This window comes from Vollenhovia emeryi, unplaced genomic scaffold (assembly GCF_000949405.1).
Source record: "Vollenhovia emeryi isolate VEMERY1.0 unplaced genomic scaffold, V.emery_V1.0 DF939174.1, whole genome shotgun sequence".
Lineage (NCBI taxonomy): Eukaryota > Metazoa > Arthropoda > Insecta > Hymenoptera > Formicidae > Vollenhovia > Vollenhovia emeryi.
In genome coordinates this window covers 892245-917763 of record NW_011967192.1, presented here as the reverse complement: position 1 = coordinate 917763, position 25519 = coordinate 892245, and the positions used below count along the sequence as shown (strand labels likewise).

The 25519-nt window shown below is 41.3% G+C and overlaps 1 long non-coding RNA gene across 1 annotated transcript in view; it reads left to right on the top strand.

Moving 5' to 3' along the window:
- The first annotated feature begins 2374 nt into the window (after positions 1 to 2374).
- Positions 2375 to 25519, top strand: part of LOC105563581 — a 76641-nt gene continuing 53496 nt past the window's right edge. The window contains exons 1-3 of the long non-coding RNA XR_001009050.1: positions 2375 to 2641; positions 7294 to 8429; positions 8747 to 8846. This is a non-coding gene — a long non-coding RNA (uncharacterized LOC105563581). The remainder of the gene's footprint in view (positions 2642 to 7293; positions 8430 to 8746; positions 8847 to 25519) is intronic.

The window sequence follows — 25519 nt, the reverse complement described above, 5'->3', positions numbered from 1 at the left end:
TTTTGTTGCAAAATACGACCGTGCCAAGGTTACTAGGGGAATCGACCTACTAGTGCGACGAGAGCGAGTTCCGGATACGCTACATGCGGGACAACAATCTAGGCGACAAGCCGCGATTTATTTAGGTGGAAGGAAGCGCCGCGTCGCTGTTCCATAAAAATTCGCGTTAACATGTTTTCCTGAAGCATGACGTACGATTAGGTTTGCTATCTCTCAGCTACACACTTGAGTCACCATGGTTACGCATTGCCCCGACCGAAAAACACAAAGTGTATATGTATCATATATTCTACATATTATATACGCGCGCACGTATACACGTACACACGTACACACACAAAGAAAGACATACAAATTCGAGAAACAGTATATACAACATTGCCTATTTACAAAAGACCGGGTACAATGCATTCGTTCCAACGATCGTGCGGAAGAAATACTTAAGTACAGGTGTGCCTAGCAGCCGAAAAACAAACGTGGGCAACACTGCTTTATCGAACGATAAATCGAAGAGAAGAAAAAAAGTATAAATAAATGAATCTATATATATAAATATATATACATATAAATTATATATATATAAATATATATATATATTTAAATATAAATATATACGATAATTATTACAGCTACAACAAACGTATATAGTTATTTTGTAGTGTCTCGCATTATGTAAACTATATGTATACATAAAGAGTACGACAGTGACGGTGTTGATGATGATTGCAATGGTAAACGATGTCTTACGCGAGTGAAGTATGTATTATGTATAATGATGAAGACGACGACGATGGATAAAATAGTATTACATGCTATCATGTCGACGAGTCTAAACCGTATTGTATTATATTATATAAGAGTCTGTCCATATTAATAATAATAATTATTATTATATTAATTATAATAGCTGTGTTTGAAAACGAGAAATAAATTGTGGTTGAATATGACGTGGGATGTGGTGAGGAAAAAAGAATTCGGTCGTGCCCCCCTTATCATCACGCTCGTGTCGCGACAGATTCGCGAGTGCCGGCGGTCAATCGGCGGGGTGGACGAGAGATTCCCAGTCGGATTCGCAGATTCCCGGCGTGAAATCATCATTTCCCATACTCGTACGTACGGGGATATCGCGATTAGTACGCCACTGGGCTTCCTTTCGAGCGAGAGAGCAGTCCAGCATACCCGGAGGTTGCGTTTATACGAATTGCAGCGGAAGGAACCATTGTATAATCCAAGATGGCCTCCACCTCGGAGAGGATTATTATTGGCTAATACGAAGCAAGAGGCCCCGCCTTGGCTCACGGCTCGTGACGGGATGATTTATTGGGATTTCTGTCTGTTCGCCCCTGCGCTGCAACGAACACACCGTGCCTAGCTCGCCTAGACGGTAGGTATGCTCGGATTTGCGATATTGGATTTCGACATCTCGACCGAGTGCAGCTGCAACCATTCTTCCACGGACGGACAGACGTCTTCGTTCCACGTGTCCACGTGCGCGGTCCGGCATGCCTCAAGTGTCAATATCAGATTCAATTTCAGATATCGCGGCTTTTATCTCGTCCCTTTTCGATTATTCACGCTTGAAATTTTCTCCCTTTTTTTTTCTTCTCGCTCTTCATTTCCCCTATTAAAAGGTCGGCTTTCATTGCAATAAACTTGTGATAATAATCAGTTTATTGCAACGCACAATCAGTGGAGAATGACAAGTTTGATAATGAAATGTCTTTTTGTTTGCCGAAGCTCGCGTGTTTAGCGTACCTGTTAGTTTCAAATTTCATGCAATAGATACAAAGATTTCGATCGCAATATTCAGGATAGAATGTGTAATCGATCCGATGACTTTATAAATGTGATCAGAATCGACTGATATAGAAGCAGATATAACAGGTCTATTGTTCTCTCTAATATTTAGATAATGTACGATGAAGCAACAGTGAGTTGAGATACTTGTCGAAAACTTTGAACCAAGTTAACGTTAATTTGTCACACGTAATCGACTGACATCGTTGCGTATTCTTTCACGTTTAATTTATATTTGATTGATATTCTCTGTGATTAGAGGCAAACGTAAATCGTGCGATTGGATTAATGCGCATATCCGCTAATTCATTCTTGCTACAAAGAGATCGATGAATCGACGCGACGCTATCTGCCGCATCTGTCGACGCGACGAAAGGTGAGTATAATTGGCGGAAGTCTCCGTAATGCTATCGCACTTCCGGAACTGGGTAACGAATCCGGGTCATGCGAGATAGAGGGACGGAAGAATTCATCGTCAGGTGGGTATACCTGTATACGGTGGATCGCGTATTTACGATTTAAAGCAACGAGGCGAGCGCACGGTGACCTTTGCCAATTCGGTTGTTGCAGGTGCATCCACGTTGCAAATGCATTTGAGGCGAGGAGGGAATCCGTAGGCAGGACGAACGGAGAGCGAGGGAGCGAGATAGCCGAGGACGGGAGAGAGCGCGAGGAGTCGGCGGAGCGGAGACCCGGCAAGATAGAGGAGCCGGTGGGAGGATGGCGGTTAGAATTTATGGCCGCTTTATCACTTTACCGGCCTTGCCGCGTCTCCTTTAGCCCGTGAGGAGGGCAGGATCTCACGATGAACTTTGGCACTCGACTACGCTGCACTCGACGAGCGGTGAGCCCGTTAACTTTCTTGTTTACTCGCATTTCGCGAGAGATTACAAGTACACCTGTTTTCTCTCTCTCTCTCTTCCTCCCCCTCCCCTCTTTCTTCTCTCTTTTTTCAAATTTAGCGCAATAACGCGTTATACGGAATGGGTTTAGTCTGCGGAGTACGTGTAAATTGGGGCGGAAAAAATGTATTTTGATCCCGGGAGTTTGCGAGTGTTTGGAGAAATTGAATTTCGCGCATCTGAACTGAATTGGATCGTCATGAGTCGAAGTATAATTATCCTTGCGATTCTGGAATTAGAGGTATTTTTATAATGAAAAGTATTTAGGTATTTAGAAATGTGCGTTAACAAGGAACATTACGACAGATATGGATATTAAATTTAATGGGGGAAGAAATTATTTTCGCATATTTCGTAAATTTCTATTAAACGGCCGTGTCTTGAAGAGGACATCGTGTCCAGGTGATGAACTTTCGACTCGCGTAAACTAATAAATATAGAATCGCGCGGGGATTTAGGAAGCTAGCTAGAAGAGGGAGATAAGACTGCGCCTTCTAATCTGAAGTGCCTGTGCTATCCCCTCCTCACGCCGCATACACATATCCACGGTCTAAATTTATGTCTTTATATACCTGGTGCGTGCTAACTCTCGGGCCGATGCTCTTCGCATGCTTCATTATACTTATGGGCGTTTAACGGTCGGATTTTAATTCACTTGGTCCAACCCGGGGGGAATTGTTGCGGCGGTTAACAGGAAAAGTGGCGCCGACCGAATCCACGGATATCTAGTGTAAACACATTAATAACGGGTCTCACGAGTAACTTATTGCATACACGCGGGCGCTCCGCGCGGGGGCCTCGTAAAATTTACGTCATACTACCTGTCGGCATGACGACTACAACTACATAACGCATAAAGTAACCCCCATTAATAGACCATAAATTCTATCCCCGCGGCACCGTTGTTATGTATGAGCGTCGTTAGTGTTAATAGAGTGTTAACGGCTTCTATGCCGCTCTCGATTCTGTCCAGGACGTAGGTGACGGAGGTGGTGATGTAGGTAGAAGCTTGACAAGGGGGAGGGGGCGGGGGAGAGAGCGAGAGGAGAGAATGGTAAGCGGTTGCCATAGAGGAATTCTGGTTGCGTGCTGGCCCGGCTACTATTAGCCTCGTGCTTCTGCTATTTTGCATAGAGAATGCATCAATTTTCGGCGCTTCCCGGCTCGCCGGGGCCCCTCCCTCCCCGCTATTGCCACCTTCGACGATTTTGTCTCCTCGCCGCGCTCCGCCTGGCCATCCCCACCCAATTTCCGGCGCGCATCACAACGACACGATCCTCGTGCATGCCGCAACGTTTCGTACAATGTAAATCGTATCGAAGATAATTGATATCACGAACGCCTACTTCTACTGGGAAATGCCCCGTACGCGATGGTCGCTCGCCTGTCCCGAGCCCGCTTCCGCAGCGTTTGTTTCCGCCGCCGATCATCAGTTTCGATTTGCGCGATGGAGATGCCCCGATAATGTGGACAATTACCGGGAGTTTGTGGAGATCCGAGCGTTTCGCTCCCAATTTATTGGGACGTTAGATTTTAATCACTTTACGACGTCGAGAGATTTTCGACGATCTTGGCTCTCTTGCGTTTTTTTTTTACTAGATTATTCGCTCGCAATATACTTTATCCAATAATAATTATTACGTGGTTTTCCAATCTTTTTTGATACATTATGTAAAACGTGCTCCTACGGAGAAATTTCTAACGAAGCCGAAAGATTTCGCCGATCTTGGCTCTCTTGCGTCTTTTTTTGCTGGATTATTCATTCACAATACGTTTTATTCAATAAGAATTGCGAGTTTTTCAATCCTTTTTAATAGATAATGTAAAACGTGCTCCTACGGAGAAATTTTTAACGAATCCGAGATACTTCGACGATCTTGGCTTTTTTGCGTTTTTTTTACTGGATTATTCATTCACAATATATTTTATTCAATAAAACTTGTGAGTTTCGCAATCTTTTTTGATAGATAATGTAAAACGTGCTCCTACGAAGAAATTTCTAACGAAGCTGAAAGGTTTCGACGGTCTTGGATTTTTTTTACTGGATTATTCATTCACAATATATTTTATTCAATAAAAATTGTGAGTTTTGCAATCCTTATTGATAGATTATGTAAAACGTGCTCCTACGGAGAAATTTCTAACGAAGTTGAGAGACTTCGACGATCTTGGCTTTCTTGCGGTTTTTTTACTGGACTATTCATTCACAATATATTTTATTCAATAAAAATTGTGAGTTTCGCAATCTTTTTTGATAGATAATGTAAAACGTGCTTCTACGAAGAAATTTCTAACGAAGCTGAAAGGTTTCGACGGTCTTGGATTTTTTTTACTGGGTTATTCATTCACAATATATTTTATTCAATAAAAATTGTGAGTTTTGCAATCTTTCTTAATAGATTATGTAAAACGTGTTCCTACAGAGAAATTTCTAACGAAGCCTAGGTACGATAAAACGCAACTGTGTCGTTAATCTTTTCAGTTAGTTCTTACGTTCCAAATCCCAGGATTATACGAAAAAAGCACGTTAATGGGCGAGCTTATTATTTTTGCAAGAGAAAGAATTTGAAAAAAAAATTCTGTCGTAGTCGATTCTCAGGTGTAAACAATGTTGCGCTTTAGGTGGATCATTGTATGCTGCGGAGGGCGCCGTTGGATACATAACGTATAACGGGACATAAATCAATAATATCGCTACCCCCTCTCCTTTCTTCCCTCCCTAGGATACCTCACTCTATCCCCGAACACCGTTACCGCTCTGTAAACCGCCAAGCGAGGTCGGCGTCTTTTCCGCAATCAATGTTCACGTCTAAAACATCACGAACAATATACGTTCTCTGATATTCGACGATACGTTCATTGGAAACTTTGCAACTTGCTCGTTTGTTCGTTCCTTTATTTTCACTCAATAGTGCACGTTTGCAAAGTGTTTTGCGATATACCTGCTCGATGGAAAAAAGAAACTGCTCGATATGTCTCCTTAAGATGACGCAGCTGTAATAATTGCGTTAAGGCCGAATCAGACTAGCAATTGCCAACTCGAATTGGATTCGGATTGGCGATTGACGATTGTTCTCCGGCCAATGAGAGTCGATTAAATCGCTGACTGCTTTGCTCTCATTGGCCAGAAGACATTCGCCAATCGCCAATCCCAATCCAATCTGCGCCGACAATTGCTAGTCTGATTCAGCCTTTACGCGAATCAAGCGTTCAAATCGTAATTCATACGAGGTGTCTAAAATATGTAAATATACGAAATATATTTGAGGCGTTCTCTAAAGTAAATTTTAATTAAAATAATATTGTTATCTCGTATGAATGGAACGCTCTTACATATCAGTGCTGATAGAGAAATGAATCCATTATTTGAGGATAGATACGTGCATTATACGCGATCTGGTTTATATTTTTGTCTCTCCCTTTTTACGCCGGTAATAAGATACAAGGTGACATTTGCTGGATTAATGCGAATTTATTTCGAGCGGGGCGCATTTCCAGGTGTTTTGGGAAGTTCGGGTCCGGGTCCGCGTCGCCGATGTATAGAAAGGCTAAATGCAAAACCTTGTAAGGGGAGAGACTCGCGCACTCCGAGAAACTAACAAAACATCCTCGCAATTAGCCGGATGTCCCGATGACATCAACGGGGCATCCCCCGGGACCGCCAGCCGTGCTACGTAGCCTCGCGACAGAAATTTCGCCGCTGCGCCACACCGCCGACTTCGGTCCCCTACCGCTCTCTGCTAGTTGTGTTGCTCCTCTACCGTCCGCGGCCTCTCAACGGGATTCTAGGTGACGACCGTAGCTGTTGCTCACCGGCTACGGATATGCTAAATAATAAAAACTTATCGGATTTATGTCGTCCAGAATTGGACACGGACGGCGCGGCGGCGACGGCGGCGGCGGCGGCGGCGGCGGCGGCGGCGACGAGGAGGAAGAGGAGGAGGAGGCACGCGGCGGGTGCGGTGCGCGCACCGAGGTGTGCCCTCGTCGAATGAAATTGAAAAGTAGCCGGGAGATATGGCCCTACCGACGAATATCGGTAGACAGACGAATGGCGTGGGAATGAGCAAGGGGTTGGAGCGAGTAAACGGGACATGAAAAACTACCGCGCGAGGGCTGATAGACTGAAAAGTGTTTGTTCGACGGACGGACGTTTTTTGTTTTTTTAAATCTTTTGCTGCCCTTTCTCACCCGAGGTCATTGCGATGCATTGTACGCGAGATTGGCGCAAATACGTTCGCCTCATTGTTCCCTGTTGAAAATATCGCGACCTCGTGAATTCAATATACTTTCACGACCAGGGTGACGTAAGTGGTGTATTGCCCAGCGCCGCGTCGAACAAATTGGAAAGATCCTGCTTGTGTATATATATATTTTTTTTCCCTTACTTTATGCCAGTGCCACTGCGCTGTTTTTCATTGAACACGCGCCTCTCCCCTTTCGTCTCTCTAATTATTATTTCTCTCGCGTTGAATTATTTATTGCACGAGCGAAATTTACTTCCATGTCTATCGACATATGTTATTCGTCAAATGTACGTAATTAGAAGTTACATTTCTAGTACTAACAAGATACTTTTTCTTGTTTTTTTCAGATTCAATTACATATCACCTACTCATGGATGTACCGTGGACTTCAACAAAATCGTTACATCGACTCAACCAATGAAAATGGATGCTCTCTCGTCGCATTCATCATCGCATACATCCATCGCATTATATAAATTAATCAATACGAATAATGAAGATTCAGTGACATTATTTGCGATTTACGAAGTGAATAGACGACCAAAGTCAAAATCAACGGGGACACAAAATTTGATACAAAGAATTAATAATTTGTATCGACAGTGCGACAGAAGTTAATCCACTTCTGGTACCAGAAAAATATATATTATACCTACAAAGGCGAGATGTTTCATTTTCACAAAAATACCAGAGAACGTATGTATACAATAAACCTATCAGAAAAAAGGAGAGCGGCGAAGCACTGTCGAGCAACAAACCGATGAATCCCATCAGTCGCACAAATATTGAATCCAGCACGACGCGACATACACGGGTGCAGTGCACACTGATGATGGATCCAATCGAGGACTGGAGTATAGGAGGATATAGGGCAATACTATAATTAAACAGTGCAATCGCACGTTTGTTATCGTGAACCACGTTCGAAACTGGCGCCTTTCAAGAATACCGGCAACCATTAGACTGTCCCCGCGATATTCGAGGTAGAGTATGATGGTTCCATCGAGTAGGTAGTGCCTAGACGGGGCTCCACCCAGCACTTAGTTTACGTCGCGATCGCGGCCCCGGGCACGGCCGTTTCCAGGGTACAGTCACGCCCCTGCCATGCGAGTACTGTACTCCCATTCGCTGGCCCATATCTCATCTGGTCCATCGCATTAGCCTAATCTGCCAGCAACGTGAACGGAGAAAAAAAATACGGCCATCGACGTTGCCACTGACGAGAGAAATCGCGGCGAGGTGCTGCCACCTTTTATTGGTAGGATCGAGAAGTTGACCGGTTGTCGAATCGATTTTTTTTCTCCCCGGCGAGCAACGTTGTCACGCTCTCATTTTCACTAGTAGCTCGATTTCATTGTTCGTGCATTGTTAGGGTTAATATCGCCTACAACGGTTTTGAAACTCGGCGGTCATACGCGTTCGCGTCGGCCGAGACACGAGAGTTTGATTGCCTGGTTCATCGTGAAGGCGGTCGAAATCGTGGGTAAGAAGAAATTCTATTCTAATAACATATTTAGAAGTTAGGGGTGAAAGTTCCACCGTAAACTGCAAGTCTGATTTCAACGCGCAGACTGTCCTTGTAAAGATTCTTTCGACGTCGCAAAATAACGCTCGTTTGAAATGATTGTTTTGTTCAAGTACTTAGCCGGGAGCTCTTGGAAAATATAATTCCTTGAATTGTCATGAATAGATTGTCTCCGAATACAAATGTCGAGGCGCGATGATGAGCTGGAGGTGATTGGGATTGAAAGTTACTTACAAATGCCCAAAATTAGACGATCAGTTTTATTATTTAATCAGAACACGCTGTTGCAGCTGCTTTCCATCGTCGGACGCAGTTCACCGCCATCGGTCCGTGTTGCTGGTGGCATTGCAAAGAAGTAGAATAGCTGTGGGATTGGTAAGTGATCCGATGCATGGTAATAAAATAATTACAAGTTGCAAATGATCTTATTTTCGTAGTCTTAAAAGTGATTTTGTATGACGAAGTTATAATATTATTCGCTGGGCTTCCTCCGAAGTTCGATAGAATTTATTTCCATGAAACTCTCCGTTTTGTACTCTCTATTAACATCGTTAACATTGTTCTTTATTAAATATTGCTCCCAATAGAGAATAATGTTGACAACAACAAAATATTAGCGACAGTATATGAAAAACGCAGTTCGCAAATCCGTCGAACGTTGGAGGCTCAGGAAAGGCAGATACCACTGTACTCTCCGCTATTGTTCTGCGATTCGTAACACACCAATTGCCAGGTTTAACCAAATGTTATGGTTATTTTAGGGCAAAGATTGCACATGGTGTGATCTCCTTTCTTCGGCCTCGCCACATGCTATCTTCGAGCTCGTACGGATATTATTGCGAAGCGATAAATTTTCGTTTCGTTTAGAAATATGTGACGTAAAGTCGGAAATCTGGTGCGAACGGTGACGTTACATTCTGCGAAGAAAAGTCAGATGTCAGCCGGTATGCCGGCTAGGTCGAATATTGCGTCTCGGGTTTTGGAGGTCATAAATTGCCCCAGTTTCTGGAAGAAAGCCGCAACACATGTGCATACGCATGGAAAGCAGATTGAAAGCTTTCTTTATTACGAAAATTTGCCCGCGAAACACGCGCATTGTTGTTTCAGGCTGAAAAGGTTCGAGACTGACCTTACGAAATGCGCAGGTAGCATACTTTTGCAGGCCAAGGCCTACAAAGTCGTACGGTTCATGTCGATCGACTTCGAATTACGACAAAACGACAGGTAGTCGTGTCGACCTGCATTCGTACGCATTTTCATTTGCCCAGGTCGCGATACGCCGTAAATTACGTGGAAAACACTTTGAGATGTTACATCTTGAATACATTTAAGCCTAATCTACATGTGCTCTCTGCGTCTAGAAACATTCCATTCTGTAGTCTATAAATCCGTTTACAAAATTTATGCAAGTTGATAAATTGTATATTATATGTATGTTCTATAATCGTACTTTGTCGACAAATTTTTTAAGCGTTTCGATTTGTTGAAGTAGAATGTTTCTAGATACAGAAAGCGCATTGTAGATTAGGCTTTAGGCGTGAATATTTTTTCGGACAATCTTCTAAATTGCACGGTCATTTTGTTGCTACTTAATTCGTCGTTTCTCGCGAGTTTTCAATTATTTTTTACCGTATTTTTTCGTTGTGTTTCGCAAAATGCTCGGTAAAAACGACGTGAAATATTTGTCGTACGGGTGCGCGCAAGTTTCTTTTATGCCCAAGCAATTTCGAGGTCCCAAAATGAGAGAACCGTTACGTTATTTGTAATTATATAAGCGTATTGCATCACGAGGAGTGAAAAGATGCCGCTTAAAAGTATGATGTTGTAACAAATTCAAAATATCAGCCCAGAGTGAGAAAACTCTAAGGCGTTTTGTTAATTTAGTGTACACGAATTATTTTGCTCGCTGTAACAATTACTTGATAATAACAAGTTTGAAACATGCGACATAATCGTGCACAATTTCGTTTTAAATCTGCTAGACGAATTCTCGTACGCATTGTCGGGCTTTGTTGTTCTCTAATTGAGTTGATAACGTTGGCATATCTAAATTTAGCACCTGTTCTAACAGTAACTTTATTGTCGTCCGCATAAGAAAAGCACAAGATTAATGATGCCTTAATGACTATACGAACCGTTTTGAAGCATGACTGTCTGCTAAAATATAACTCAATTCCGCATGATGGATATTAGTGCCCTTTTACATCTCACAAAACTTTGCGCGATGCAGATTCGAAAATCCACAATTTTCATGCTGATAGATTGTTTTCTATATTATTGTGTAAATTTTATACACACATATTTGCGAAACAAAGTCGTTTCAAGTAGTCACGTTGGAAAATAGATATAATGTTACGTTCAAAACTATGTATATTCACACGCTGCGACAGAGATAAGATATTAATGATAACGTTTTTTATATCAAAATCAAATTAAAATACGTTTTGCGCGAGTGAATTTCGCGTTTGTCGCGTTAAAATGTGATGAAAGGTAATCTCGGCACTTTTTAACGTTGATTATATCCGTGAAATCTCATTAACACTAAGTTAATATTTAAAAAAATTCTAGGATTAGCTATTATTCATTTTATGGGGGAAGGAGGGTGAGAAGCTTATATAGTATCCTAGCAATTGTGAGTCTCGAGAAGAGGATCGTTTATACGATCTTCTAATGAATATTTCAGAAATCTGCTTTGCGATTGCGGAATGTTGCGTGTCTAAATGTATACATGTGCAGATATGTGATCAGATAACATGGTTTATGGGCAATCCTGTATCTTTCTCCCGCTTCTTTGATGTTTACATTTTTGTGCATATATTCTTGTCAGTACGTTCATTCCCCGAATATTTTTTTTCTAAAATAGCAGCGAATCGGGATACCATGCTAATTTTACAGCCGAACATAGATTAAAGAAACGGAGAAAAAATAATTGTATATAAGTTATGTATAATCTAGTTCTTTTAGATTCTTTTATTGAATACATTTCCCGTCGCACGGAGATAACCATATGCGGATCATATTGTAACAGAAACGACCATAAAAATTCATTCCGTTATTGCAATTTCAAGTTCACACAGCACTATAATTTTACTAAGATCCTCTAAAATCTTACTATTGAAATATTATAATAAACATTTTTCACGAGCATAAATTAACAGGCAATAGAGCCAACACGGGTTATTGGGTGTGAAACATGTACAAATTTACAGTATAAATATATATTTAAACTGTTTATTTATACTGTACATTTGTACATGTTTCACACCCAATAACCTTTATTGGCTCTTATTGCCTGTTAATTTACGCTTGTGTTTTATTGATAGAGCCTTTGATTTGTTTTATTTATTTAAAACAATTTTTCAGATCTATAAAATTTGTTCAAAATTTTGCTGTCCTTACGTTTAAGTACTATGTAGAGTAGTTTTGGACTCACGAAAGCCCTAAACGCGCCATGGTAGCTGGTTTGATCGAGTGTGAAATCGAGATAGAAACTTGAAAAGTTTCCGAATCGAATTATCTTGCGTTTGAAACCCATTGAAGCCGTCGTAGGGTAAACTGTAAAAGGGGAAACGATGTAGTTCTCATCGGGAATTAACGAAATATCTGATAAACACAGCGTGGAACTAAATTGCAATTTGTATGCGCGCATTTCTAATTATTAAAATACTCAGCTTGGACACGACAACATTTGGAAAACGGTTTCTATAGAAAGCGACCGGTCTAATTAATATATTAATCTAAATGTGCAATTTAAATATGCATTACACTTAAAATATTACGAAGAAAAATTTCCATCGCGGCTCGTATATTTCTCGATCAAAATCGCTGCGTCTCAAATAATTAAATTATGAGTTTTCTAAGAGAAAGGCATTTAAAACATCACACTAAATAGAAAATACTTTACGTTATTCAAAACATTTAGTTTGCATGCATGAAATACAATCTACGATTAAAAGGCTATCCGAAATAAGATGTCAAATATGCAGAAACATATAGCGAATTCGGCAGCTTGCACTAAGGTTTGTTTACAGCCAATTCTTATATTTAAGGATCGTCTTACATACTTTTTGAAATACTTCTTAGCCAGTAAAATAATCTGTATAGTATTCGTGTGGATCATTTTTTTGGTTAAATAGTTTTCGAACATATACTTGAGATGACCATAAATATAAGAGTAGACTCGGAACAAGTCTTGGTGCGCACTCGGTGCGCATTATTGCAAGCTGCCGAATTCGCTAATAGTTACAAAAATATTAAAATCAATTGCGGTTGCAACATGTGTATTTATGAACTATTAACGAGTAATTGAAACGGACATATAAAGAATATATCATGGCGATGTAAAATTTCTATAAAACAGAAACTATCTTCTAATATTTCTTCCGTATCTATTAATCAGCGTTTAGCGAAAGTACTGGAATATTGTGCAATTCCTATTATGTCATTTACTTTCTTCTTCTGCTATTCGGCACGTATCTCATTGGAAGATAAAAACCTAACTGTAATTCAAAGCTGTTTTTTCTTTTCTGTAGTATTCAATGAAGGATTTGATTCATCCGATTGTACATTTTGCAATATTTTAATGACATTTGGGCCATTAAGTTATACTCTCATGTGACACATTGGTCTGCCAAGGCATCATCTGTAAGCAAAATAATAATGTTATAATGTAGGAATATTATCTTTTAAGATAACTCTTAAAATATAACGTTTTTAATATTATACTTTAAAATTGATAATCTTTTAAACTTAAAAATTGTTGTATTTGGAATTTACCATTTAAACAGAGAATCCGTCAAATATTTTACAGATTTTCTTTGGCAAGTAACAATTGATATCCAGCTGCATACGGAATGGTTGATATTTGAAGTCTGGATGCTTCTTCGAAGAATAATCTAAAAAAGAACATTGTGTGTGTTATTATTTTGTTTAATGTTGCTACAAATAATAAAATTTAATCGTATTATTCGTTAACAGAGTCTTACAAATAATTATACATTTTTATGTATTAATATATTATCAACTGAATTATGGATTCCATTGTCTATATCTGTTCTAATTGAAAATGGAACGATTAATTTTTTCAACAGAATGATTTATATTTGTTTAATTACGGGCGCTAGTTAAAATAGCGAAATATTGAGCTGCGCTAGCTAAATATTAGCGGCAAATGTGATATGATTAATGGCAGATCAGTTTAAGACAAAATTTATGCACGATACTCTTTTGCCTGCTGGGGATATCAAAGCTACTGCAGACAAATAAATCCAGTCGCATTCCTTGACAATGAATTTCGTTCGTGCTTCGCGCAGAAGGGAACGAGATTCGTAGGGAATGGGACGCCATGATATTCGCATCAACGTGAAATGACAAAGTGTCATACCGAATTAACGTTTTTGGTAGAGGATCATCAAGAAAATGAACAATTCTAATATCCTATACGATATTTATTTTTATAAAGTTCGCGTTGACATAGTAAAATTGCGAAACGTAACGCGATACAGAGATGGCGACTGAAATCCGTAATACCATAAACATGAAAATCAGACTTCTACCGCAAATGTGAGTAGCGCGATAACGATGCAATTTTAAATATTTAATAATACCATCATAAAATAATGCCGCGCGACATACATTCTATTTTCTCCGAAGGCTCGTTAGCTGTATTAGTTGATATTTCACAATTTATATCCCATTTTTTGTTTGTTTATACGAAAAAGAGAACACGCGCGGAGGGCGACCACTATTAATAACCTAGCAAAGTTAAAAATGTTTACCGCGGGTTACAATTCATATGAAACTCGCGGTCGTAACGACGGTATAATTTTGAACACTGCTTCGTACTTAACGCTGCATCTGACATTTTAATGTTACAATCGCATTTTACCCATACATGAGAGAGAACTTAAACAATTCTTGCTAAATTCACACTCGACAATTCAACAAGACGTTACGCCGCGCTCGAATTATGTAAATTTCTCATAACGTATATTCGGCACAAAAAATATATTGTATATGTATATGATACGAGGAAAAAGTTGTAAGACGTACGGGACGTGCAACTAATATTAATAACGTGGCAAAGTTAAAAATGTTTACTGTGTATTACGGCTGATATGAGGGCCACGAGCATGGCAGCAGGGTCCCTTGTGATTGATTGCACGTCTCTACGTCTCTCCCTCTGACGGGGTGTTCCTATGGATATTGCCTTGGCACGGCCCTGCACGCTACGATTCCCCCTGCCCTCCACCTTCGTGTCTATAGAGACACCATGCCGATCTATTCTACCCCCACCTCCTATGAATCAAATCACCCTTCACCTCTACTCTCTTCTCTTCGTTATGCTAAAAAATTAAAATCATCTTCGAAGAATGTGACGGAACAAAATTACTAGCTGTGATTTTCTACGTTAATCAATTTACGAAAGAGAGGATAGAATAATACATGTAAATATTGAACAATATTTTTATTGGTACGATGTTAAACTGCATGTGTTTAAATCTTGTGGAAAAGGGATATATTGCTTCGAAGGGGGGCGCAGCGTATAATGAAATACTCGGAATTGTTGTGCATTAAAATTGATAACAACCTACTTATAAATTTGAGGACGCGTATTGCGTTATAGTAATTATGATGATTGTATCGGAGAACATTTTAATCGTTTGCTAGACTTTATTAGAGTGGAGAATTATATAGTTATGCATATCGCATCTTGCGGTGAACTAGTTTTTACAGAGTTAATGAATGGTCCAGGCCGTAATTGAGATTTTATTATAGACCATCACGTGGCAAAACAAATCGATTGATAGTTACAAGAAGCAACGACGTAATTGCAGTAGTAAACTGGTCTTGAATACAAAGATTCTGAAAAATAACGTAGACGCTAAATCATTTAATTAAGCTTAAAAATGCAAGTATTAATGACTTGAGAAGTGTACTCTTGTGCAATCTTGTAATTTGTAGTCATTATGAATGTTTTAAACGAAACCTCGCGGTGTTTGTGTTCTCTATTTTTTTTATTATACTTCTAAAAAATATAACAACCCTTTTTTTATGTAGCACAAGTGGCCATTTATATTTTATTGATTTGTAATTGCAACTGGCAGACAATAATTACTTGCGCAACAAAACAATTTGTACGTTTTTAATAACTTCCTGCAATTTTGTATAATAATTACAACGGAATGACTTGAAAAGATATAGAAGTGCGTCTTGAATCATCGCTTATGACAGTGGAAAACGGGGTTTTTATAGTTTATTCTCCAAGTGTATACTCTTGAAGCAGATTGTATAACACGAGCGAGTTGATTCCTTATAGTCTGTCCCTATTATGCTTTTAATCATCAAGCAAGTTCGCGAGAGGAATCTCATTAACGCATGTATATTTCTTACTCAACGCGTATACGCAAGGCGGTCCCTTGACCTTTGCGGGGCCTCCATACGTGTTTAGTAGCAACTGGTTGCAGTAGCAAGAATTAGCAATTAATCTTTTGGTTGGTGTTACGAATGGGGACGGAGAACGATCTGGACGCAAAGGTGGAACGCGAGAAGAACGTAATAAAGAGAAGAAGGAAAGAAGCACAGACAAACAAGCGCATAGGGGAGAGACTTGTAGACCACGTATTATGCAAACGACGCTACAATTAGATGGTGGTTTCGTACCGGTTGCCTAGTGCTTAACACAATTTAACTTTTGACCATAACGTATAATGCATGTCTTGACAGACGTATGTATACAATACATATGAATATCCGTAATAGTTAAGTAATAAGCATTACAGGTTGATTGCTTAGATGAGCTTGCTCTTGTTAAATTTTACGCATAAAATAATTGGTTACGATAGAGATTTTCAATAGGCACATTGTTCCCTTCATCTCATCGACAGCCCGGCACTGTCTTACAAAGAAATGGGCAGCAACGGCGGTGGTAGTGGTAGGTAGGTCCCTCGGGAAGCTGCGATCCTTCCTCTCTCGCTCCCTCGTACAGCGAGCGGGAAGGCGAGCTACGGAGCCACGGAGAAGGAGGGACCGCATCTTGCTCCGCAGGACTCCCTCTCTCGCCACCGGGGTCTCGCTATTTATTTTCCAGGATTTCAGAGTCCGAAGCCATTAATCTCCGCTCCGCAGCGTCAGTAGAGCGCGTCAGGGCGACGTCGGGGTGCGTGGCGTCGCCGACGTCGCTCTGCTCTTAGCCGCAGCCTCGTGTACAACGTTTGGAACCGCGGCGGTGAGGTAGGGGCAGAGAAGGGAGAGAGAGCCGAGAGATGAGGTGTCGGTAGGAGAGGTCGTGGAAGTTGGTCAGAGTGGAGGGAAAAGGGACGTGTGGTCGGGACGAGTGGGGATCTAGGCTGGCTCGCTCAACGGCGGGGGAAGCAAGGGAGAGAAAGCTCGGAGAGGGAGGTGCTGATGGCGGCGACGAGAGGGGAATAGTCGTATGGTAGAGTTATGCAAAAAATATCTGCCCGCAAAAAGATTGGATAAAGAAGGGGACGGGGGATATTAGTGTATTAGGATTCAGCTCTGTCGCCGGTCGATGCCAGTCGATGATTTATTCTGCGACTCGATCATACGGCGCGTCCGGCGAGTTAATTATTATCTAACTTTACCTCCAAGGGAAATCACATTTTTGCTGCAATTTATATTTAATTGTTGAAAATTTTGACACCGAAGGGCCAGGAGCTGCTCATAAACAAACTGCGCAACGCAACTAAGGCATTAACACGTCTCCCTTTGTCGCGAGACTCGGACGTGCTCGTGAATGCCATCCGTTGATTGAGAATCGCGAATGTAGCCGAGCCGTTCTTCTCTCGTTAATTAACATTGTGCTCCTCACGCGCGAAAGGAGACGTCAAAAGCCCCTGGTAGATCCAGACTCTAAACCCTCTTTGTCCGCAGGGAGACACTGAGCAACCCTCGTGCTCTTTTACCCCTTTTATTGTTTATCCCGCCTACTTATTATGTCAGCGTCATACCACCGGGCTGTACTAACCTCTTGATATTCTAATCGGCCAATTCTCATCTACATCTCTCGTCACTTCCCCTTCTTGTCGTTTACCCGGCGTCTAGCCGGAGATTCCCGGAATTCCTGACATCGGCGATAACTCTTAAATTCCTGCAAGATGAAAGAAGCGCAACGCCGTCGGCAGAACGTCCGGAAGAAATACCGTCCTGCTGTTGGAGGGCCGATTCTTTCATGTAGGGACGAGAGAAATTCCTTCTCTCAACAATCGCGTGGATAAAATGGCGGCAAGAAATCGATGATGTTATTTTTGCTGATGGCTCCTATTACTTTGAGTGGTTATTAAAATATCAGACAAAACGCTTTGACGAAAGATTATCGGAAACAGATTTGAATAGATGACTTTGCGAGCGTGTTCAAATCGTACAACATACTATTCAGATATTGTCTGTATTTCTTCTGCGAAACGAAATTTGTCCACGGAAGATTGAATTATTTGGGAAGAATTCTGTCGCGCCGTTGACTCTCTTGATAGTTCGATAATCGCGCTCTTCGTACGTAATGAAAATACGTAATGAAAAACTCACATGCTCTGTAACATAGTCCAGAATCTCGATATTATTACTATGTAAATCACCCCTTCTCCACGGTATGCTGACGCTCACGGTGACAGCCCCTGGAGTGCTCCGCGGTAGGATGGATGAGTTCTAGGTTCTTATTAGATATTCCCGCGCGCACCAATCTCCGATCTGCAAACCCGTTCTATCGCTTTGTATCGATACACGTTGCACTCTTACCGAGAAGAGACTCTTCTTTTCACTATAGGCGATATGTAATTGAATGCAAAATTGCATTTTGTTCCCGAGCAATGGCAGCATTATACTATATTATCGCGGATCCGCTTCTGCGCCATTGTCCTGAGGATTATTAAATAATTTATCTCGTACACCTCACGCGTATGTTAATTGAAAAAAATAATATATTCTTCAGTCGAGCTAAATATACGCGTAGACCCGTCGGCTTCATTAAATGTGGAGCGAGTAATCAACTGTAGAAGGTTAAAAGTAAAATTTTCTAAATATACGAAAACCAAATCTCAAGAGTTTCCCTCGGTTGTGAGTGCTGGTTGAAACGAAGAGGCAGGACACGCAATTTCGGCAAAATTAATGTAAAGCTTTCGCGAGGGTGGAAATGAGGCTGAGAGGGAAAGAATCGGGGATTGTGTAGCGAGCTATAGTTGGAACATTAATGCACTTTTAATGCGTGTTCCAATAAGAGATGTAATTACTTTGTGGAAAAGTCTTAACATTTCACCTCTATGTTAAATAGCTATGCGGAGAATAAAAAGATGTAACGTGATGGATTTATTCAAATATGATACGCGAGAAGGTGGGTGTCCCTTCCGTCGTAAGTGGAAGTTTCTGGCGAGCGGAAAATCGGAGGTGAACTTGAAGAAGTTATCTCACGCATGCGGCAAGAAATAAGAGCACGCGGCGAACGCGGCAAGACGTGGTTCTCTTATTAGTATCGGAGAGGAGCGAATCAAACGAGCGACTCGGTCGAAAACGATTCAACCTTCGGGGAGAGGGTGAAATTCTTCGATAGGACGCCGAGTGATGCCACCGCCCCAATCCACCCAGCGAGCGAGTGACTACCAACATTAGTCCACTGACATCATTGACACTTTTATTAATGACACCGTTGCCCGAGGCATCTCCCTCCGCCGACACCCTCCGCGACCCCTTGTTCGCCGCCAGGTTTTCCGCCGCAGTCGTGGATGCAGCCACGATAGCGCCGAGATTCGTTCGTTTTCTCCCATCTCTCGCATTCCTTTTTTCCCTTCCTTTTCCTTTTTTTCAGCATTATTGTATTCCCTCGCAGGAGAAATAGGGCCTGGCCTTTTCTCTTTCCGTGTCTATCTCATCTCCTGCGCCCCTCACAATTGTCCTTCTTTTCTCTTATCCTCCACTGTGTTCTTGTCGCCGCGACCCCCGTGCTACCCTCTCTCCTTGCCTGTTCATCCATTCCTGTGCCCTGGGACCTCGCGAGGGAGCGGCTCTCAAGTTACATTGAAAAATCTAGCGGACGGGAGAAAAATTGGCGATACCTATATCATCCATTGTGTTTCTCTCTCCCTCTCCTTCCTACCACAGCGAAGCGTATCGCGCAGAAGAACCTACGTATTTAACTAATTGCTCGCGCTCGTATCGGCAGGCTCTTTTTCATAGAGTTCTACGATGGATTACAATTTTTTTTAATACATTTTTGTACGTTATCGTGTCGATGAAGTAACGTCGATAAGTGCCGCCATCGAAAAGGTGTCTGCTCATCCGATGCTCTCTGGTCATAGGAAACATATTAAGTAATGTTATATGAATTTATGTTTTCGGTATCTAACGTGACTCTCGTGAAATAAATTAGAAGTTTGTTGCCGGTAATACTAACTTTAAGCGGCTACGTGATTGGTGTAATTTCTGACGCGCGCGGACGTGGAAAATATCTGAGTTATCAGCAGGCTGGGGATGGTACCACGAACAAGTACGGCAATCGATATATAACAAGCAATATATATACAACGGCGCATGCCTCAAATTGTCGGGTCGTTTGTAATGATGATTCGATCAGACCGTTCGTTTTCCTTGCAGCTTTCTACCCTTCAGTTTATCCCCAATGTATACTGCATTCTGGTCAACACCAGCCTCGACAACAGGACTTTCGTTTCCAATGGCTTATCCGCGGATTTGTGACCGCCGCTTGTATCGTGAACTGCCTACTTATAAGATTTATTTCTTCGGACTCGAAGTCGTTTCCTTTTTTTCCTCCCCCATTTGCTGTTAATCGTCCCGTATAAACGACACCCTCGACAATAGACACCATCTAAACATTAAACATATCAATTTGTCTTCAGCGACGCATTTTGTACAATGTGTTCACCATATTTAGTAAGTAATAAAACGTCTGCAGTTACAATATAGCTTTCCTCTTGGCGCGATTTATGTAATTCGTAATGCATACGTTATTTGTTAGAAGCGCCAAAAAATTAATTGTTTCCAAAGTGTTCTATCGTGCAACGTTGAATAGCGTAGAAGAATGATAAGCAACGCAATAAGGCCAAGTTGGATCAGACTCTCTTGTGCAATCTTGCGTAGATAGGACCGTGTGCTGATGGATGACAAATGGCTCCTCCACGGCGCGTCACTCTAGACGCTGCTAGAGGCTCCTCCTATACGTGATCAACCATAGCTCTGGGTGACGTGAGAAGGGTAGGGGGATGACGTTGGGGTAGAAACCGGGGCGCAACGGGGGCTGCAGTAGGATAGAACGCGGGTCGAAGAGAGGTAGAACGAGGGTGACGGGGGGAGGGATAGGGGTTGAACGGGTCGTCGGAGATAAAGTGGGACGTCTGATCCTCCGCCGAGGCGAGCAAAAAGATCCTCGCGCTTCGCGTCCCAGGAGACGGAAGCCGGGAACGAGAAAAACTCCCCCAAGCCACGTCGACCACCCCCTCCCGCCTCATCCTCTTCCTCGCTTTTCCATCGTCCTTCTTTCTCTCCTTTCAACTCACACTATGGCCAACACCGACCTAGCCGATGCTTTCATCCACCTTTTCCGCGACGAGCCATCCCCGAGCACGAAGAAAGAAACTTCGAAGGGAAAGAATCTGCGTTATACCTTATCTCTACAGTAGTGGGTCATTAATTAGCGGCAGTCGGTCGCTCGAGAATTATCCGCATGCGCGTGTATGGATGTTATCGCGAATACTTTCGCATTGACACTTTTATAATTGGCCTCTTTTCCCCGGGGGAGAAAACATATTTTTAATTTTAGGAAAAGTCGCACAACATTGAACAATACCGTTGCTCCACGTGCGTCTAAACCATTAGCGATTTGGGCGCAAAAGAATCCGACTGTTACGGAAATAATCGTCAACGATTCCGTGAGATTGAGAGAAATCGATGGCTTTTCTTATATCTAATTCGTTACAATGCCATCATTTTTATCGACTAATGAGCGCGTGCCTTTTTTCCCTTATTAAATCTCATAAATTAACTTTGTGCAAAAAGTTGAGAGAACGGAACTCAAGTTTTCGCCATGTGCCGCATCGCATACTGTTGCGAAGACCCCAAAAGATGGATGATACGTGGCTTGGACCTCCATCATGAGCGACACGTCAGGCGTATGAATTCTTCTTGATTGCTGGGCGGGCTGTAAGCATAACGAGCCACCCGCTACGTCCATCAACTACGCACCGGTCAATTCATTTCGGATACAAGCTCACGTCCGCGTATATACGTACACACACGCTCCATGCGCGCGTATACAGGCGCGGGCGTAGATTGTATATATGCACATGGGAGATATGTATCGATTGGTGCATTCTGCAGTCCCGAACATACTCGCAGCATGTACTTACGTGCCAGATAGACCTGCTGGGTTGACGCCTAACCTGTCTACCGACGGTATGCAGCATTCATTTTGTTTGATTTCTTGATTTAAATCTTTGCCGAACCCTAGTTAGGGGCAGACGTGCGTTTGATCGACGACTTGTCTCGTCAGAGGATGAATGGTGGCTTCGCCCAAAACTAGGATTTCAACGGCATCGGCTAGATTACCCGGGCTGCCTGACGGAGAAAGAGAATATTTATTTAGTTATTTATTTATTAAATAGAGAAATATAAAATATGTAAAATTCGGTTGCGAAACAGATATTGTAAAGAAACTGATGTGCTTTATCTGAAAAATAATATTGATTACTACCGACTATCACCCACTTTACAATCAATGACGAAAATTTATTTTAAGACCTTGTAATTCCGACTAAAGTGAATAACACGATCGGTGAAAGAAATAAATGAAACCGAGAGTCTTTGAACCCTCGAGATATCGTTTTTGTATTACGATCCAGTCATCATTATCTTATTTTCTTATCTATTTTAAGTAGATCGTGAATTCACTGTAATGATGTGACTGACACTTGCTTCCGTGGAAGATTAAGATTCAAGATTCGAACGCGACGGATGAGATTCTTTGACCGAGAATCAAGCCGTTACAAAACTGGTCATTAAATACTTATCTGTCCTTTTAGCACGGATATCTTGCGTGTAATTCGCAGACGGGACACGACTAGCGCACTACGCCTTTCGGTTTGCTCATATCAATTATCTCATACACGCAGAGGACTAGCTTCAGAAACGCAATAAAGACATTTAACATTGAAGTTTATTACAGGTGAATGGTGTATAAAAGAGGCTCCACCACTCGATCCCGGTGAAGGGCTTAACATTTTACCCGTCTCATTTTCGCTGCTCGTAAACTATTCATTTACCGCGGCTATAATCTTGATCGAAACTACGGATTATTATCCTTCTTGTACCATCATCTTACCTTTTTCCGCCTTTCTACCCGATACTCATCCGCACCCTACCAATCTTTCCGCACATTGCACGCGTTTAATTTTTCTTCAGGGGCGCATGCAGTGCTCAGCAACATGCGCCGTTTACGACACATCGTGGCTTCGTCCAGCTGTTTATCCAATGCACTTTATTAGAAACAAAAGAATACGTTGAATAAATTACGTCAACTCGTACACTCGGACTTATACATTTAATATTTTATCACGACAATATTTTACACAATAGGATATTTATATATATTTTACAGTTTATATAGTTTATAAAATATACGCAGATGTTAAGAAGGTAATAATAATAATAATAATAGTAGTAATAATACACCAGACAGTACTTGGAGCGATTAACGTAAGCAGGGGTCTTCAATTTTATGCTACGCACACGCGATCATTTATTGATAAAATTATATTGGAAAGAGAGATATATAGATAAAAATATGTGCACCAGTTTAACTGCAATCTGCATAATATATATTAAAGTTTATTATTACGAGAGTCGATGCTACACGGTCTTTACTTACTGGTCTGGCTTTCGTCTAAATTATACACGTCGCCTAATGTCTTAACTGAAAACGGCTCCGAATCATTATCATAATTTTGGCATTTCCTATCGTTCTTATTTTCGCGGCCGCACCCGCAATCTTCCTTCTGGGTGGTGTTGTAAGTTATTGCTGGTTTTATCGGCGATTGAGATATCGTGCATATTCTCTTTTTCGGATGGAACGTCTTCATGCTGCAACTTTATGTTTCATATGCTTTTGTGCCCTTTTCCTGCCGTTTCGTGCCGTCGTCGTCTCGACCTTTTGTTATATTTCTAATCTGGTATCGTACTTACGTGAAAATTTATATTCAATTATTGCCGTAACTTTTTGTGCAAAATTTTGCAATTCTTTTGAAGCATTATTGCGACTAAATCACAAGTCGCCTCATACGTTTTTCATATATTATATTTATTATCGTGATATTATGACAATTGCATTATATTGCACAATACAGATTAATACCATTGTTTTAAGGTAATCTGCATAATTTAACTGAGTTATTTACTCCTTGGTCAAACATTATTAATTTGTATTTGTATATCGTGTTGACGAAAATTAATTTTTGTTATAATTTCTTTCTCATACAGCGTTTGTATTTCCTCTACACACATGCATTTCTCGTAATAATTGCGAGAAAATAGGATCTATGGCCATACATTCATGAAGATAAACGTGACGAAACGTTAATTTGCAATAAAATAATTTTCCCTACAATTACAATGTTCGAACTTGACGCAGAGTTCAATTTAACGCAAACGTTCTCTTTTCGCGATGTAACAATAAGGACTATGAACACGTGAGCCCCAACTATGCAAATTCCATCCCCGTCAGATGGTCCCCTTGCTCGGTCAGACATGATTAAACACAGAACGTTGTTGTTTCAACCCCTTCCTCCGCTTATCCCACAAATACCACGGCAGGATTCGGCGGCATACTCACTCGATCTCTAGAATTCAATCCCCCAGTTTAATCACTAACCCTCGAAAACTCGATGGCTTCGTCTTTTCTGCCACTCAATAATCCCTGTAGCCATTCCCTAGCTTTCTGGCTTTTATTAAATTTGCCAGTGTCTTTCGCTCGATGCGCATTTGTTCTGTCGCCTTTTGATTTCATCCGGCGCACCCCTTAATTGTTATCCCTCAGGCTGGTGGCTGCTTATTAATAAATCTTCATCTTTAATTGAGATTATTATGTAGCAAGTCAAGTTATCAGATGAATCTACCGCGATAATTTATTATTTGTTGCTAAGGCGGAAATTATGAGATTTATGTTGCCACGAAATTGCGTTGGGAAGCCATAATAAGAAAATTAGGTTTTATAAACGTTACACCGACAATATCTAACAAATTAATTTTCCTTGTTATTTCAACATTTTTTTTAACGATTTCGTAAATACTATATGCGTCTGAGATTTTAAATCTTTTGTCTTTACATTTTGAATGGTAAAGATAAATGTTGTACATTACAATAATAGTGTGCAGAGCACTTCGATGTTTGTTTCTTACTTTGCTCCAGCTTTTTCGCACTATTTTCGAAGTTTACGTGGCTAATTACAAATGTTAAATATGCTCTTCCGGGAAAACAATAAAATATTAGCGCGGACGCGACACGTGCAGAGAGAAAATGTCTTATCTGAACGAAAACGAAGCAATAATGTTATGAAGGAAAATTAGTATCGTTTCAATTTGCATTAGTATGGAAGGATTAATACACACATGCACGCACTCAAAGCCGTTTACCGCGGTAATCTAACATTTCGCTCCGCCCGTTCTAAATCTCACGACACGTGTCCAGATATTCAGGAGCAGATTGTTTCGTTGTAAACGGCGATATAACGACCCCGTTTAAACCGCTAAATGGATCGTCTCTCTCTCTATACATATACATGTATCTCTTTAACTGTTATGCTATGGTGACTCCCCGGCGCTGCGCCGCTGTACATCCCCTTATAGCATCGCGTTTACGTTTACGAGCACCACCGCTGACGTTTACGAGCCACCGGCTGACGTACGAGCCACTTGCTGCTCTCTTGCTTTCATTGCTCGAGCTCACGCTTTAGCGTTTCGCCATCCTTTTCGCTTCTGATCTCCGGAACGGATAGCGATTTTATTGTTACCGCATTGAATTCTGGTCGCAT